Source organism: Mus musculus, chromosome 10 (genome assembly GCF_000001635.26).
Source record: "Mus musculus strain C57BL/6J chromosome 10, GRCm38.p6 C57BL/6J".
NCBI lineage: Eukaryota > Metazoa > Chordata > Mammalia > Rodentia > Muridae > Mus > Mus musculus.
In genome coordinates this window covers 118735783-118753138 of record NC_000076.6, presented here as the reverse complement: position 1 = coordinate 118753138, position 17356 = coordinate 118735783, and the positions used below count along the sequence as shown (strand labels likewise).

General features: G+C 45.3%; 2 long non-coding RNA genes across 10 annotated transcripts in view; one reads left to right on the top strand and one right to left on the bottom strand.

Moving 5' to 3' along the window:
- Window positions 1-6436, bottom strand: part of Gm33439 — a 38456-nt gene extending 32020 nt beyond the window's left edge. Inside the window, exon 1 of the long non-coding RNA XR_001779651.1 lies at window positions 6357-6436. This is a non-coding gene — a long non-coding RNA (predicted gene, 33439). The remainder of the gene's footprint in view (window positions 1-6356) is intronic.
- The window catches only part of LOC115485728, a 34816-nt gene continuing 19357 nt past the window's right edge, over window positions 1898-17356 (top strand). For 2 of the 9 annotated variants that reach the window (XR_003948961.1, XR_003948960.1), the window contains exons 1-4: window positions 1898-3375; window positions 3623-3742; window positions 14655-14723; window positions 15109-15195. This is a non-coding gene — a long non-coding RNA (uncharacterized LOC115485728). Of the gene's footprint in view, window positions 3376-3413; window positions 3516-3622; window positions 3743-14654; window positions 14724-15108; window positions 15636-17356 lie in introns of those variants that run through there. The other 7 variants (XR_003948963.1, XR_003948962.1, XR_003948958.1 and 4 more) reach the window with 6 other exon arrangements.

Genomic DNA, 17356 nt, shown 5'->3' with positions numbered 1-17356 from the left:
CCTCAAACCCCAATATTGTACTTTAAAGACAAAGATAATTTTGGTAAAGAAATTTGGGGCTTAAAAGCCATCTCAGGTTCACTGTGTGGTTGGATCTCTGAAGATGAAAGCTCTACTTCCTGAGACCCCTCTCCACAGCTCAGTTGATCCCCAAGCCTTTCCAATGAAAAGCTATAGTTATTTCATGGACTCCATGACAGGCCATTGCAGTCCCTGCCCCTGTCCCCCTCCCTTGCCGTTTTAACCTAAAATGGTTTCCTTAGCTGACAGGTTTGGTTTTTTTTTTCAATCGAAAACTTTGCCTAACATACACATTCGTACAAACCCACCCAATAGATCTGTGCTTTCAAAAAGTGACGGTTCAGCTGATGTTTCCTGTGAACAATGGTCATGGTCTACATATTCGCCCACTTCTGAAGAGACAAATCACTCAGCTGTTTCCTAGGAAGAATTCTTTCCTTTGTCAGGCTCCATATTTGAACAGAGAGAGAGAGAAAAACAAACCAACAACCTTTTGACTAATATTGATCCCCTGGCTTTACTCTCTCAAAGCCTTACAAAGGGCATGGTTCACTCATCTTAAAGCTGAATAGCATTGATAATTAGAGTTGAGAGTTATGCTTCTGTTCATCATGAGCGTTTTCTAAGAACCTCTGACTAACTCTCTCAGTAGCCCTAGACTAAGGAGGGCACACATGAAAGAAACCTCATGAATATTAAGTGATGCCTTACAGGACCTTATGGCACTGCTAGGACATGAGAATTATGCCACTTTTCATGTGTAGTTCATGAAGGTCAGGTGTTGACTCCTGAAGAAATGATCTGTATCACAAAACTACATCTTTAGTATGTTCCAGATTAAATAATTATACCATTTTTCTCCATCAACTTCCATGCCTCAAGAAGAAGAGTAGACTCAGGCATTGAGAGAATCCAATGTAAATATTTTTGCCTACAGGCTAGTGAGCTATGGTCTCAGATGTAACATGACGAACCACCAAGATAACATATGTCAGAAACAGAGGGAAGCAAGCTCAACCAGTGGACTGCTAATCCAATTAGCATGTCGCCTATGTGTGCGTGCTTTTATTTTCATATAAAGATTGAATTATTTTAGTATAAATGTTCCGGAAACATTGTATGGAGTATATTTTTCTGATTATTCATATGGTTTTAGGAAACTCACTCATCTTTACTGCCTTTGTCTACTTTGAATAAACTTTGAACCTGGTGTGTGGTTCCAAAGTTAAGGTCAAAGGTTACTGTGGTTTGAATGTAAGACGTCCTCCATAAGTTCAAGCATTTGAACAATTGGTCCCCAGATGGGGGCAGTGTTTTGGAAGGTGGTGCCTCACTGGAGGAAGTAGGTATGAGGGTGAATTTAAAGGTTTTACAGCCTGGTGCTGTATACTGCCTGTCTGCTTTCTGCTACCTGACAGGGGATGTGGTGTGTCCAGTCAGCCTCTTCTCTTGGCCCCTGTGCCTTTCCCAACACAATGGGATGATCTCCCCCTAAACTAGAATAGACCTTTCACTCCTTAAACCAATGTTCAGTCAGGTGTTTGGTTGTAGCAATGAGAAAAGTAATGTAGAAAGATGGTATTGAGAAGTGGGGGCTATTCCTGCGATAGACCTAACTGTGGGCATCTTGGATTTAAGGAGATGTTTTGTAGGAGGAATGTGGAAGAATTGGGAACTTTGAATCAGAAAACCCTGAGACTGTTGTGAGCAGGGCTCACTCTGGTGGGAGTTTGAAAGGCCACAATGTTCAAAGATTTGCAGAGGACTGGATCATGAGGTTTCAAAGGGGACAGGGACTCTGTCAGTAACTGGGTCAGAGGCCATGCTTGCAACATTTTGGCAGAGAATCTGGCAGCAAATTCCCATATCCTGAGAACCCAAGTGTGGCTGAATCCAAAAATAATGACAGTGAAGCCTAATCCATACAGGAAACCGTAGGATGTTGGAGATTTCAGTGATGTCACTGGTAAAGAATGCTGTAAACCTGGAGAAGACCTCGCTCAAAAGAGAGGTTGTACGAGTTATCTAAGCGCTTTGGACCCAGATAATTCCATCAAGAGCACAAGATGCCGGACAGGGAACAGCAGGATTTGGTGTCCATCTTGCTGGATTTTGGTCTTACTTTGGTGGTATCTTTTCTTGCTATGACCCAATTCCTCTCTTTCAAAAAGAAGAGTATTTGTTTCATGCTATTGTATGTTCAAAGTATGCTGTTTGCTCTTCATTTTACAGGGGACTACAGTTCAGAGATTGCCTTTGTCCCTTTAGAGACTGTGTTTTTGAGCACTGTTAGGATTGTTGAGGACTATGAGGGCTTCTGGAGTTGCAATGAATGCCTTTGGCTTCGTGAGATGGCCATGAGCTTGTGGAAGCCAGCAGCTGTGGAATGCTGAATGTGAAATGTACCCCATGGACATGCATTTGAGTACTTGGTACCTTGTGGCGGCCCTGTTTGGGAAGGTTGTGAAACTTGCATAGGTGGAGCCCTTGTAGAGGAAGTGGATCATTAGAGGTTAAGCCTTGATACTTTGTAACTTATCCTAACTTCCTAGTCACTCTCTGATTCTTGACTATAGATACAATGTTTCTATCCAGCCTCTGGATCCTGAAACAATGTTACCATCCAGCCTCTCGCTCCTGCTGCCATCCATGCCTTCCCTACCTTGATGCAGTGATCTCCTCAGATTGTAAGACTAAATTCTGTACATTGTTTCTTGTCAAGTATTTGCTAATAGTAACAAGGAACATAACTAAGGCGTAGGTCTTCCCTGAGGCTGGGGTCAGTTCATCCATCTGGTTGGGCAGACACTGCTGCCTTTCTTAAATACAACCAGAGGAGAACACCCTGCCTGGCTCCTGACCCAGAGGAAAAAGGACACTGTACTTCTAGCTAGTATTCTTCAGTTCCGGTCAACTCTAATCAGAGTTCAGATGCTTGGATTACAGAATTTCCAAACTTTGAGAGGCTAAAAATGCAAGAGCCTCTGGGCGGCTTAGTGACACAGAGGCACTAAAGAGGTGTCTCGATATTTGCCTCACCCCGCTTTGCTTTAATGTGGGTTATTCATTGTCCTTTCCCTTTGCAATCAGAGCAAGCATTCCAACCTTTGTGTCTGTTTCCATCAGTCCCTCCCCCGCTCCACACACACTGACCAATTTCATCACGCTCCTCCTTCTTGCTTGCCTAATGCTGACCAGTCAGCCCAGACTTATCCAAGAAAGCCAACAGTCTCTGCTGCCAACCCAACTGGATGAATTAACCCAAGTTTCAGGGAAGACCTATAACTCTAGCCCTGGAGCCATGCCTTATGTTCTACGTTTGCACAAAGAAGGCCAAGTCAGCAGCAAAGTCAAGTGAGTTTTATACACTTCAGACATCCGATTGGGGAAGGGACTGTGAGGGAAAACAGCAAGTGACAGTTCAGAGTTCTACCCCTTAAACATCCTAGGCTATACCAGGACCCTTGTACTTCTAGGCCCATCCAACGCAAAATGTATTCCCTATAGAAGGGTTTTCCTTTATCATGCTGTCTAAAATCATATCTCTGTTGCATGTATTTTCCTACTTAACATATTGCACGATTTCTTTCCCTTGTGGCAGTGCAGAACAAGCCAGTACGCAGAGTTCTTCCATGGCTTCTGTGTCAGTCTCTGCCTCCAGGAACCGGACTTGAGTTTCTGCATTGGCTTCTCTCAATGGAGGTGACCTGAGACATGTAAGGTAAATAAACCCTTTCCTTCCTGTGGTGGTTTAAATATGCTTGGCCCATGGGAAGTGGCATTATTAGGAGGCCTAGCCTTGTTGGAGTGGGTGTGGCCTTGTTGGAGTGGGTGTAGCCTTGTTGGAGTGGGTGTGGCCTTGTTGGAGTGGGTGTGGTCTTACTGGAGGAAGTGTAGCACTGTGGGGGCAGGCTTTGAGAGCCTATGCTCAAGCTCTGTCCAAAGTGAGACTCTGGCTGCCTGCAAAAACAGTCTCTTCCTGGCCTCCTTCAGATCAAGATGTAGAATTCTAAGCTCCTTTTCCAGCACCAGGCCTCCGTACATGCTGCCATGCTTCCCACCATGAGAATGGACTGAACCTCTGAACCTGTAAGCCAGCCCCAGTTAAATGATTTCCTTTATAAGAATTCCCATGGTCATAGGGTCTCTTCACAGCAATAGAAACTCTAAGCAACTCCCTAAGTTGCTTTTGGTCAGTATTTAATCACAGAAATATGAGGCCTTAGGCAGAGGGTATCTGAGCATATTATTTGACTTTATATAACATCAAAGATTAAAACAAGATATGAAGATAAGAGTGTTGGGAACGAAAGACAGCTTGCTCACTCTCGAGTGTAAAGAGGTTTGGGCAGGATATGACCTAGAAGGTTCAAGCATAGGTTCCCAGCAAGTAGGGAGGAAACAGAGGGGGCAAGGATGGAGAGAGGCCACGGGAGAAAATATAAAGGTACTAAAGATGCAGGTTGTTGTCTTTTTTTTTTTTTAATACTCTGGACTTAAACAAAGTCAATGATATATCTTTCTTGTGTGTGAGCAGCGGCTGTCCCTGCCCCAGCCTTCATCAGAGGATACCAGTTTGCAATCTGAGACTCTACTATCCCCTGAAACCTTGTGCGCGCACACACAAGGGTGTGGTCCCTGGCTCCTTAGCAAGGTGGGATGGGACAGAGCAGACACACTTGGGTGGCATCAGACAGCAGGGTCAGACAACAGGGAAAATTCATTTCACAGCCACAATAGACCTTCACTCAGAAGGAGACAGTCTTGAGGAAGGCTGGACCCACTCTTCTGTCACCAAGAACTCCAGCCTTAGTCTCATCTCTAATTTAGACCCTTTGTCTATGTGCTTGTAGAAGACTCTGACCTTTGGGGAAAATATGGAAAGCATTTTAAAAAAATAATAAAAGCCTTCAAAAAGTAAACATGCTCACGCAGTTGGTCCTATTGCAGAGCAATGCCAGCCAGTCCCACAGTTGAGAATTCCCACACTGAGACCTTGAGGGAATTACTCCTCGGTTCTGAGTCTTTCCCTACCTATCTTCCTACAGACACACACCAGTGGGCTGCCTAGAACACCGGTGTGTTGTTAGTGCCATGCTGAAATGTCACATTTCATTGTCTGTTCTTGAGCATTCTCCGAAACACATCGTCCCGAGAACCTTAGTACCCAGGAACTGCCTGAGAGGCTTTTAGTGTTTCATCCTGTTGGTACCAGGTTATTAGGGGCATTAGCTGCGTATCCACCAGATGCCTTTCTTATATTAGTCTAAGCCTCTTGGCTTGTGATGGGCTCTTTGAAAAGCAGAGTGGTCCTAAGCTTTGGGTTGGCTGCTGGCATCACAAGAACACTGGGAGCTCATTGGGCACGTCGGTCTGATCTCTGCTCCCTGTTTTCTCTGTTGGAGAAGGACAGGCTTTGCTGTGTGCCTTGGACACATGTTTTGCTATGTGCTCTTGTCACAAAGCAGACACATAGCAGAGGGGTTGGCACTTACTGTCAAGTCCTCTTACCATTGTCCCTGTTTCTGAAAGCCTCAATCATGTGTGTTTTCCTGTCTCTTTCTCTTTTCCCATGCTAATGAGACAGGGCTTCGGGTGTTAGGCAGTCCACCCTACCCTGTCTCCTTGATGGGCTACTTACCACTGCAAGTGTTTAGGAAGTAGATCTTACCCTGTTTAGACCACAGGCATTCAATTTGCTTTCAGATGTAACAGAAACAGACCCTCAGTCAGTCTAGGCAGATTGACCCTTTTGTCCTCCACGGAAGGGTTAAGCTTGGGCAGTGTGGAGAGTCACCCCTGGCTCCCAAGCTGCAGGCTGCAGAGCTGACCATATTAGGAGTGCATGAAGGGGAGATTCAGTTCCCAGTGCAGCAGGAGCCTTCTGTCAGGCTGAATTGCAGGAGCTATATTTAGCACCAGACTCTGGGGAGCAGCAACTTCAATGTGGGAGTGGGCTGCTGGAATGCAGATGTGTAGGGGACCTCTACCTCAGTCTCCAGGGAGCTTCAGGTTGATGCCTCTGGGAGGGGTGGGGAGAGAGACAGACAGACATACGCTTTCTCTCCATCCCCTCTCAGTTGTCTGGGTAGTGTTCTTTGCTGGGGGATGATAACTCACTCCCTTTCAGCTCTGTTGCTTTTTTAGTATGGAGAAAAAGAACCCTGACTGTTGAATGAATCATCTCTCAGACGGTTGTAAACCATGATTTCTCTCCCCTCAGCCTCCTCCCCCTTTCCCATATCCACTCAACATGATTTGTGCAGTCACCTTATGTGATGTCTTCCCTTAGGAACTAAAGGGACTCAACTCCCTTCTTTCTTAAGGATACCAACCTTTAGTAACAGGAGGATGGTCTTCAGGTCACAGCGGCCCTAGGTCTAGGAATGGGGTTTCTTTATACATATGCTCCTAGAAGAAGGAAGAACATAGTATGTATAAATTGATTTCACAGGAGTCCAAACACATTCACACAGACTTGGATGAGAGCAAAAACTAAGGAAATGTCATCTTACAGATATATAAAAGTAACTTTTATTTGCCTAGTGTAATTGTCATCTCCAAGTCTTACTGCCTCCCTCTGCTAACCTAGACCTAGTTTTGGAAGTTTCTAGCCTCTGTACAATCTTATCTAGGCCTAGAATGTTTCAGCCTCTGAGACTTACTACTGAATAAGCTCACCCTTTCTAGCTACTTCTGAACTCTTGCTGGCTGGTTCAACTCAGCTGTTCTGGCTCAAAACCCCTCTCCAAGGTGACTGATTCAAATTGGCTTCTTTCTTGGCCTCTCCTTAATTGCTCTGTTTTAACTCCAAACTAATTCTAACAATATGTTCTAAACTTCTGTCTCCTTTTCACTCTCTAGATCATTCTGTATACATCTGTATTGAGCTTGTTCTGTCTCTGTAACCTGTATCTCTATAGTTGTTTGGGTAAAACTGCCTTCTCTGTCTCTCTCTGCCTCTGTCTCTCTGTCTCTGTTTCTGTCTCCTCTCTCTCTCTCTCTCTCTCTCTCTCTCTCTCTCTCTCTCTCTCTCTCTTTCTCTCTCTCTTTCACTCTATCTCCACCTCCTACACTGTTCTCTTAAGTAGGTTCCCTTTTCTCTCTCCTCTCATGAAAGTTGGGCATATCCTATTCTGTCAAATCTTTCTCTGATTCATCACTTTGTCTGCCACTCAGTTAGACATCACCTTCAAACATGGGTGAGTCCTTCTACAAACTAACTTTACCTACATTGTTTGGGATTGAAAGTGTATGCTAAGGGCATGTCTGTATTCCAGCCAGAGGGATTAAAGGTATACTAAGGCTGAGCTACACCATAACTAGAAACAGGGTTTACCCCCAATAAATAGCACAATTTTGGAATTCACAATATGGTCAAATATCCTGCAACACAGATCACATGAATATAATCAATGATGCTGAAGTAAATGTTTCCATGATTGTGGTCCCTGTGATCTCAGAGTAATCTGTTTACCACAGTTCTTCTCTCTACACCACTCCCCCCAAATTTACCACTTCAAATGAATGAGAGTTTACATGAATGGGAGGCAAAGCTGTTTTTAATTAAGATTCTTGGGAAACCACTGAACATTTAGAACACTAGACTCTCATATTTGTATTTCCTACAACACTACTTAATTTCTCCAAATTATCTCATAGTCATAAATAAAAAGCCTTAGGGAGAATACTATATAAGCATGAAGTTTGACCTGGAAAGTTCATTTGAATAAAAAGCCAAAGGCCCTGCTTGTTGAGCTATTATCCACTAGAGCTGGAATGCTTTCTCTTTAGAGACTCAGCTAGGAGGGCGTGGTTGAGCTGTTTGGATGGCTTTGGTTAAAGCTAACAAATCTAATGCATACACAAATGAGCACTGTAAAAGCAAAGAATCTCAAGGAGTTCAACCGGGCCACAGACTTACCCATCAGCTATAGTAAGACCAGCACTTACCTTCCAGTGAAAAAGTGCACAGCAAACAATAGGTGGATATTGTGCCCAGAGGGAGAAATAAAATTTAACCAGAGTCCATTGAGTGAGCCTAGAGGGAGGCAGGGAAGCTGGGTATGGGGTGGAGATCAGAAACAGCAGTAGATTCAGGGCAAGGGGGAAGAAAGGCTGAGCCTCATGTTCAGACATCAGCAGAACCCCTGGGAAGAAACTAAGGTCTGGAGGAGATCCAACCAAAGCTTGCCCCAGCAGGCAGATGGCGTGTGTGTGGTAGACCTCCATGTGTGATATAAAAGTGGTTTAAAACTGGCAGATAGTGTTCTCTGAGATGGACAGAGCCCGTTCTGTAGGAAGCTCCTTATCAGGAAGGTCAACCCCTCAAAATAGCTTTTAGGAAGTTCCTGAAACTGACCAGAGTGACTAGAAACCCTCCCTGCCAGTTAAGGAATAAAAGCTGACACTCCCATCTCAGACAAAGCACAGAGCTAAGCTTCAAAGAAGATTCTAGGGCCAGACAACTGCCTGGAAGAAGCAGACACAGGCCCAGCTGCCTGGAAGAGGCTTAGACGAACGGAGTCACCTGGAAAAGATACTCTCCACCCTGTGACACAGCCTTTTCCTTAGGTACCCTGTGGACCCTTTGGCTCATTAACATGCCCAATTAAAATTAGACACCTCATCCTAACATGGGATTTCCCCTTTTACCTTTATAAACCTGCATTTGCCTGTGGGCCACATCTGTCTCTTCTCTATCCAGAGGCAATCCTTCATCCCCTCCAGAACAAATACCCATTTCCCCTCTCCCTTGTTCACTTCCCTTTCTCCCTCATTCTCTATCACCTGTCTTTGTCTCTTATCCCCTTCCTTTTGTTCCCCTGGGGCAAATACATCTCCTCTGTGTTGAGAACTTGGTCCTGGGGGTCCTGTGCCTACAGGTCCTGTCAGTGCCTCTGTAGATAACCCCCTAAACTCACCGGTTTGCCAAGTTAGACCTGAGCAGAACTGTTTCTCTGATTTCCCGTTGCTCTATCTATCTGGAGTGAAATAGAGGCAGACTCATCAGGGAAAGCAGCAACATGGCAAGAGGAAATCGCCAAGTCACGGAATTTCTCTAACGTAGGCAGGTGGTGCAGGAGAGTGAGGTTGGCAAGAGAAGCACCATGTTCCTTCTCCTGAAGGAGCAGACATCTAGAGGCGGGCATATGCTGCAATGCAAAGGAGGCGAACATGAGGCAGACATGGAAGCACTGAGCAGACAAAATGCTTAAGATCTCCAGACAAGCGTGAGACACAAAATAGCTGGTGAGGATCTAGCTTGCAGAGACTCGCAGATCACAGTCTCGAGGGTGGTAGACAGAGTTTGTGTCTTCCTCGACATGCACTGTGTACCCTGATGAGCTTACCACACTCAGATCTCATCAACAAGAGGAAACTGAGGCAGGAAGAGGCACTTGAGGAAGGCACATCTAAACTCTAAAGCTTACCTCCAAACTGGACCATGCTGCTCTTCCAACATTCACAGTGCTATGGCTTTGGGGATAATTTGAGGTTTGATTTTGAAGGAAGGAAGCACTCTCCTTTTGAGCTTTAACTTCCCCTACGCATTGGATCGGATAGTGCTGCTTATCAAACACCAGCACTTACCCTCCACAAGGTACCATGCTAAGTGGTGGGCCACAGGGGAAAGTTAGACATAGGCCCCCAAGAAATACCATGGTAGATATTGCACAAGTTATCACGGACTCACACTCAGAGAGCTGAGTGTGAAGTACAGATGGGGATGCAGACAATCAGAGTGGGCTCAAGCGAGGGCACCCGAGGAAGCCTGAAGGAACAAGCTTCCAGGTAGACAAGAAAAGGAACGCAAATGCAGGGGAAATTTGGCAAGTTCTCTGGAAACTCGAACCATCAGAAACTTCAAGTGACATCTTCCTACAAACTCTGAAACCAGAGTATTAGGAAACGAACTCAGGAACATATAATGACACCTTCTATGAGCCCATAGGCCCTTGCGTAAGGGGGTTAGGATCCACTGAATTCTCAACTTGTGCTCCCACAATGTCCTTGTCAGAGCCAGCAGCAGTGACTCTGTGGCCTGTCCTACAAATTGACAGATTATAACTCTGGGAGAGCACCCCAAATAGTAGCCACCAGATCTCTATAAGATCCAGATAAATTGTGAAGGCTGTAGGACTGTCCTACAAGGTCACGCCTGACCTTCAGGATGGCTAGATAAGCCGTCCCCTGCTCTGTAACGCTCACGATGACAATTTGTCTCTGCTCTCCCTTGGATTTCCAATTTCCTTCTTAACCTATGAGAAGCTGATTAAATTAAGCACTATTGACATCCCAGCTCTTAAAATAGAAAACTCACTTAAAAAGGATCAGGCGCCAGAATAACACAGTGTCCAGTGTCGCTGCTGGCTTCTCATTTGTCGTTGACTTTTTTTTTTTTTTTTTGTAGTTGTAAAGATTAGATGTTTTTAATGGAGGTAGCCATAGACTGGTAGGTCTTCTCTGCCTTCTACTCTGCAACTTCTTAGTGCCTGGCTGAAAAAGATCACAGAGCCAGATGGACTAATTATAAGTTAGATTCTAGAGGGAAACCCTAAATGGTAGCTAATGATGGACAGGGAGTGTGACATGCTTCTGTGGTTGAACATCTGTCTCATCAAGAAGGTTGGGTTCTTCTTAGTCAGTGTCTCTGTGTTCCAAATTAAACCGAATCTCCTCTTCAACCTGATGTTTGACTGTGGGTCTCTACATCTGTTTCCATCAGACGGTGAATGGAACCTTTCAGGAGACAGTTATGCTAGGCTCCTGTCTGATGCAAAGCAGAGTATCACTAATAACATCAGAACATCGGTTCTTGTACATAGGCTGTGTCTCAAGATGAACCAGTCATTGGTTGGCAGTTCCCTCAATCTCTGCTCCATTTTTTATCTTGTGTATTTTGTAGGTAGGACAAATTTGGGATTGAAGGTTTTGTGGGTGGGATGTTGTCCCCCTCCCTCCTGGAAGTTCTGCTTGGACAGACGGTGGCTACTTCAGTCTCCAGATCCCCTTGTGGAAGAGTGGGAGATAGGATCGAGGGAGCCAGTGGGGTCAAGGACATCACAAGAAGGCTTATAGACTCAACTAATCTGGGCCCATGGGGCTCACTGAGACTGAACCACCAAGCAAAGAGCATGTAGGGGCTGGACTTGTATCACCTACACATTCATGACAGATGTGTATCTTGGTCTTCATGTGAGTCCCCTAACAATTGGAGTGGGGGCTGTCTCTGACTGTTCCCTGCCGTTGGATCCCCTTCCCCTAATTAGATTGTCTGGTTGGGCCTCAGTGGAAAAGGATGCGCTTAGGCCTGCTAGGACTCGATGTCGAGGGTCAGGTAGTGCCCGAGGGTTGGGTAGTACCCAAGTGGGGCTTCCCCTTCCCCGAGGGGAGAAAGAGAGAGAGAGAGAGAGAGAGAGAGAGAGAGAGAGAGAGAGAGAGAGAGAGAGAGTAAAGGGGGAGGGGCAATTGCAATTGAGATGCAAAATGAATACATAAATAAATGTTTAAAAAGAAGAAAAGAAAATAGAATCCCACCAAAGATGTCATCTGACTTCTTTCTTTCTACTGTACTCCACTGAAATCTTTTTTTTTTCTTCTTTACAATTTTTTTGGTTTTCTGTTTTCTTCGAAGACAGGGTCTCATTGTGTTGCCCTGGCTGTCCTGGAACTCACTCTGTACACCAGGCTGGCCTCAAGCTCAAAGATACTTTCCTACCTTTGACTCCTGTGTGCTAGTATTAAAAGCGTGCATCGCCGTCACCCACCCCTGGAAACCTCCTGGATTCTCTCTGAATCTGTGTACAGAAAAAACACAGCAGGGATGGACCTAAAATGTGTGATTTCCAACTTCTAAGTAGGTTGGTAATCCATTCCAGACTCTCTATAGTTTTGCTCATCCATTCTCCACCCCACAGCTTCTCAGTGTTCCATGCTTTCTCTTCTCCCCTGGGATCTACATCAACGTCTCGTAATCTTCTGGATGACCTCATGTCTTATTTCTCAGCCATACAGGGGTTCAGGCAACCTAAAGGGACCTCAACAGGCACACATGAATGAATGAACAGGTTTGTTACCACCATCTAAGTCCAATATTTCGCCCTGTTCACCCATATGTCTATAGACTTGAGTGAGGTCAAACTTTTCCATTGTTCAATGGATCCTAACTTCCTCCGGGTACTCATTAACATGGCCCAGATAGTCAGCTCACTCATCTCTCACCAACCTCTGCATCCTTCACTACTACACTACTTCCAGCAGCCTACAGATGTGCATTGCTTCTATTAAAAAATTATGACAATAAAATGGTCCATGCCTATAACTTCAGGGAAGGTGTGGGCAGAAGGAGCAGGACTCAATGTTGGCACCCGGTACACAGAGAGTTGGAGGCTAGCCTACATAAGATCCTGTCTCAATAAACAAAATGATGAAAAATGAACCTTGGCCTCACTTTGCCTGACCCTCCTTTCTATGTCATCTTTCTCGGGAGCTATACCTATTCTTGTCACCTCTAATTATATTCTTCATTCTCTCTTTAATCCCTTCTGGTCAAGCATCTCCATCACTAAGCCAAGAACATATTCTTATTGTGGCCAATGAACAGCTCCTGAGGCGTTCTAATGGAGGCTCCTGCCTCGCTTCCCTTGAGCATTTGCTCATGCTGTCCTTGAAGTCCTTGCTTCCCCTGGCACCCATGGCCTCACCCTTGTCTGCTTTCCCAACTATCCCTCTGGTAGCTGCCTGTAAGATCCCCTTTCTGGTTCTTGTTTATCACCCCAGCCTTAGACACTGGGGCCATGCTGAGCTGAGTACATTGACCTCAGCTGTTTTGCCTTTTATCCTCACTTTGTTGGTGGCCTCATCTGGTCTCAAGATTGTAAGTTGTATGTGATGTGCTCTGATCATTCCCAGCGTCCAAAACGCTTGGTCAAGCTCAACTTCCTTTGATCTCACAGAGCCTGCAGCTAAAGCATCAGCGCGTTCCGTTGGCTTGCACTCCAGAATGCTTCCAGGATCCAGTCTCCCTGTCAACTCTCTGCTAGCATCGTGCCAAGTCACTGACAACTACTGACTAGATTATTGTGGTAGCTTCCTAGATGGCCCAGCTACTGTTCTGGCTTCTCTCGAGTCTCCAGCTAAATGAACAGCTCGGCACCTAAGTCAGAACATGTGCTCTCCTAGCTCAAAAGCTTGCCAACATTTCTCCGTCTGATGTGGGATAAAAGTCAAGGTTCACCCTCTGCTGGCCAAACAGACCCCATCTGTTCTCTCTGCCCTCTCCAGACCCTCCTTTCTGGCCCCTCTTGGACCACTTTTGGGGTCTCTTGTTATTCCTTCCCAAGGCACATTCTTGCCCAGAGCTTTTGAAGTTAGCTTTGTCTGCCTGAAAAGCCCTACCCCAACCTGGGTATCTGTATGGCTCCTGTGGCTCATCTCTCTCTTGAAGGTTTTTACTGAGTGTCCCTCTTTCTATTTCTTTCTAAGTCGCCTCTCTAAAATTACTCCCAGAGCACTCTGCACACGTTTCCCGATCTCTTGCTTTCTCACTCGTCAGTTTACCTTTACCAAGTCTTTCCACCGAATACACTTTATGTATTCATCTCATTATTCATCTCTCTTGCCAAAAGTTACATTCCACCAGGGGGTAGGGGTGGATTTCATCTTTAGTTTTTCAACCACCACCAAAGCCTTCGGTGTCTACAATCATACCTGCTATCTGATTAGTATTTGTTGGAAGAGTGGAATCTAAAGTCTACAAGAGAGTGGGCATAAATGGGGACTCACGTTGGTCAGAATCTCCTCTCCCCTTCCAGCACCCAGTGGTTGTCTGACTTTCCCGGAATTTTTCCAGCTGTACATAGGGAACCAAACTCTTCACCTTCATTTATCGGGCCAAAAGGCTAACCTGTGTGAAGAACTTAGAACAGTGCCTCAGGCAATAGAAAATGCTCAGTAGGTGCTATCAACCATCGCTTTTATCATATTAATCAGAGTCATCAAAATGCTCAATTCTGTGTTTCAATGTCATTTTTTTTTTTGGTTCCTTCCATGTTAATATCTATGGTTCCCTTCTCATCTTTGTTGACTTATTTTCTTTCCTTCACCAGACTTTTACTTGAAAATGGGTACCCTAGATTTCAGGGCTGGACCTTCTATTTTATATCTATCTGTATGTCTGTTTGTCTGTCTTTGTTGGTCTGTCTGTCCATCTGTCCATCCATCCATACATCCATCCATCTGTTTATCTGTCTATCTATTGATTGATCTATCCATCTAGTTTGTATGTGTGTGTGTATGAGAGAGAGAGTATGTGTGTGTGTGTTTTATCCAGTGCCCTAACAACTAATACCATTTATGTTGGTGACCTCCAGTGTCTGTCTGCAGCCAGCCCCCTGCCCTTCTTTGCAAGCCGACCCTCCTATGGCAGTCTTGAGATCATTGCCTGGGCATCTTTAGAGATTCACATGACTATCATGATTTTAAGTCATGGCTACAGGTTCTTCGCTACATTTCCTTTCCTCCCTCTGAGTGTGAGCTGGACTTAGTGACTTGGTTTTAATGAAAAGAATCTGCGAAAAGTGGCAACGTGTAGTTTCTAAAGACTCATTTTTACTTTCTCTCTCTTTCAGATTGACCCGTCTTGGGGACCAGTGAGCAGAGTCTGCAGACACCCAAGTGGCCCACTGACCAGGGCGTGGGTAAGTTTTTACTTCCAGCTGGTGAGGACTGAGGGTGCGAGAGTGGGGACCCTCATACACTGAGACAGGCCTCTGATGTCAATGGTGACAGTACTCCTTGTTATGTGGAAGGCAGTGTACTGGGGCCCTAGGCTAGAGCCACATAGCTAGCTATGCCAACTACCCCTCGGGAAACCCAGCATGCGTGCTTGCTGCTTTAAATCACTAGGTTCTATGGAAAGTCTCCAACAGTGTCAAGTCTCAACAATGACTATGGATTTGCCTGTTTTGCTTGTTACTTCTCTTGAATTTTTTTTGTTTTATGTAGTTTTGAAGTCTTTGCTCCATCTGTCTTCTCCTCATGGTGCTTGAAGCATGTCACGTTGTTTCTGTTGTTTCTGCTTAGGGAGGGGCCTTTGCTCTTTCCAGCTCTAGCCCAGAAACCTCGATGTCTACCAGTTCATGAGATTGGCATGTACCTCTCCAGATCAGGGTGAGTTCCATTGTCTTCCCAGAGATGCCTTCTCTGACCATTGTGTAAGATAGGCAGGTACCTGTGTACACCTGCGATGCTCTAGGCTGGTTCTCTTCCTGAGTTCTTCGAGAAGAAGACTGTGATCTTACGGGTTCTGATGAGTTCTTTTTTTTTTCCCTTCCCAGTTATTTGGCTCCAAGGACAAGCAAGTGTCTGATACTTCCATTTCCCTCAGTGACTCCGGGCTGGTGAAGTCCTTGCCACAGGAGCAAAGCTTCACACACTCGTGTCAACTGAGAGAATGTTAACTAGATGATGGAGCATACTAGTTGAATTCTGTCCTCTGGATCAAGTCATCTCAGGGGACCCAAAGCTGTCTGATTGTAGAGTGTGGCAAAGAGCAGAGCTGTCACCCGGCAGCTGGTATGACGGAGCTTAAATGGCTGAACACTGCAGTCTGTGTTTTCTGTCGTGTTTTATCTGGTATTTAAAGGCACATGGCACAAACCATCTAAGCTTAATGTGAACATGTATGTGAAAGAACAACACACTTTCTTTCAGTGATAGAACAAGTTCCAGATGGGACAGAAACTTAACTATCCCTGACAGATTGAGGAATGAGTCCTCAGCAGGAGAAGAGCTCACTCATGCATAGCCAGACCTTGCTCAACACCCCTGAACTCTTGCTTAAGAAACCAACTTCCAAACACATGACCTTGTTTCTTTTATGTACAGGGTACAAGTGACTTACAGATGAGGGAAGAAGTCAAGGATCTAGACACACTAGAGTTTGCCAAAAGCCTCTACTTTCCATTGGCAGCATTGTGGTAGCTTGGCCCAGGGTCTAAGACTTACTCAGTGGAACTGTCAGAATATTTGGTATTGCACTAGCTCAGCTCTGGACCAGAGATGCATATAGAACAACCCCTTATTGCTTTTTCAGAAATATTGATCAATACACTTCACTAAGATATATTGATTTAGGGGAAAGGAAACAAAATTTGATCCTGAATCTCACTGTACATGAATTTTCTGACAACCATGAAAAAATAAGAATCAATTTACAAGTAATTAAAAAGAATACTCACAAATTAACATGAGTGAAAGTGGAACAGAATCTGGCCAGCTTCATTGTTACCTCTTCTGAGCGTAGAGGTCAAAGGAGAAGCTTCTGCTTCCTGTCTGTGTTATCAGCAAGGCTGTCCCGGACCTTGGATCTTCACTAGGATCTGACCCCAACCAAATCTCCAGGGAAGGGCCATTGTCTTAGATCACAGGCTGCCCTTCTAGAGCTTTCCTCTGACCTCAGCCTGAGACGTTTCCATCCTCTCCCCAGGACTTTTTCTTTTCTTTTTTTTTTTTTAAAGATTTATTTATTATTATATCTAAGTACACTGTCGCTGTCTTCAGACACACCAGAAGAGGGCGTCAGATCTCGTTACGGATGGTTGTGAGCCACCATGTGGTTGCTGGGACTTGAACACTGGACCTTTGGAAGAGCAGTCGGGTACTCTTACCCACTGAGCCATCACACCAGCCCATCCCAGGACTTTTTCTACACTGTTTCCTTTCTCTTATTCTCCAGTCCTCTGCTCCAGGCCAACCTGCCCTTAAGCAAACATGTCCTGAAGCACTTAGGGTTACGATGGCTGTGATGAAACACCATGACCAAAATCTAGACAGGAAAGAGGAAACTGTTTATGCAGCTTACACTTCCACATCTTAGTCCGCCACGGAAGCAAGTCAGGACAGGAAATCAAGCAGGGAAGGAACCTGGTGGCAGGAGCTGATGCAGAGACCATGGAGGAGTGCTGCTTGCTGGATTGCTCCTCATAGCTTGCTCAGCCTGCTCTCTCTCTCTCTCTCTCTCTCTCTCTCTCTCTCCCCATCCCTCCCTACCTCCCTCTCTCCCTCCCTTTCTTTTCCTTGCTTGCTTGCTTGCTTCCTTCCTTCCTTCTTTCCTTCCTTCCTTCCTTCCTAGAACCCAGGACCACCAGCCCAGGGGCAGCATCCTTTGCAATGGCCTGGGCGCTTCCCCATCACTAAGAGCATGCTCTGTAGACTTGCCTGCAGCTGGATCCTATGGAACTTTTTTCTCAATCGTGTTGCTCTCCCCTTCAGATGTCTATAGCTTGTGTTACACTGACAAACTCCAGGGGACATATTGTGAGAATATTAC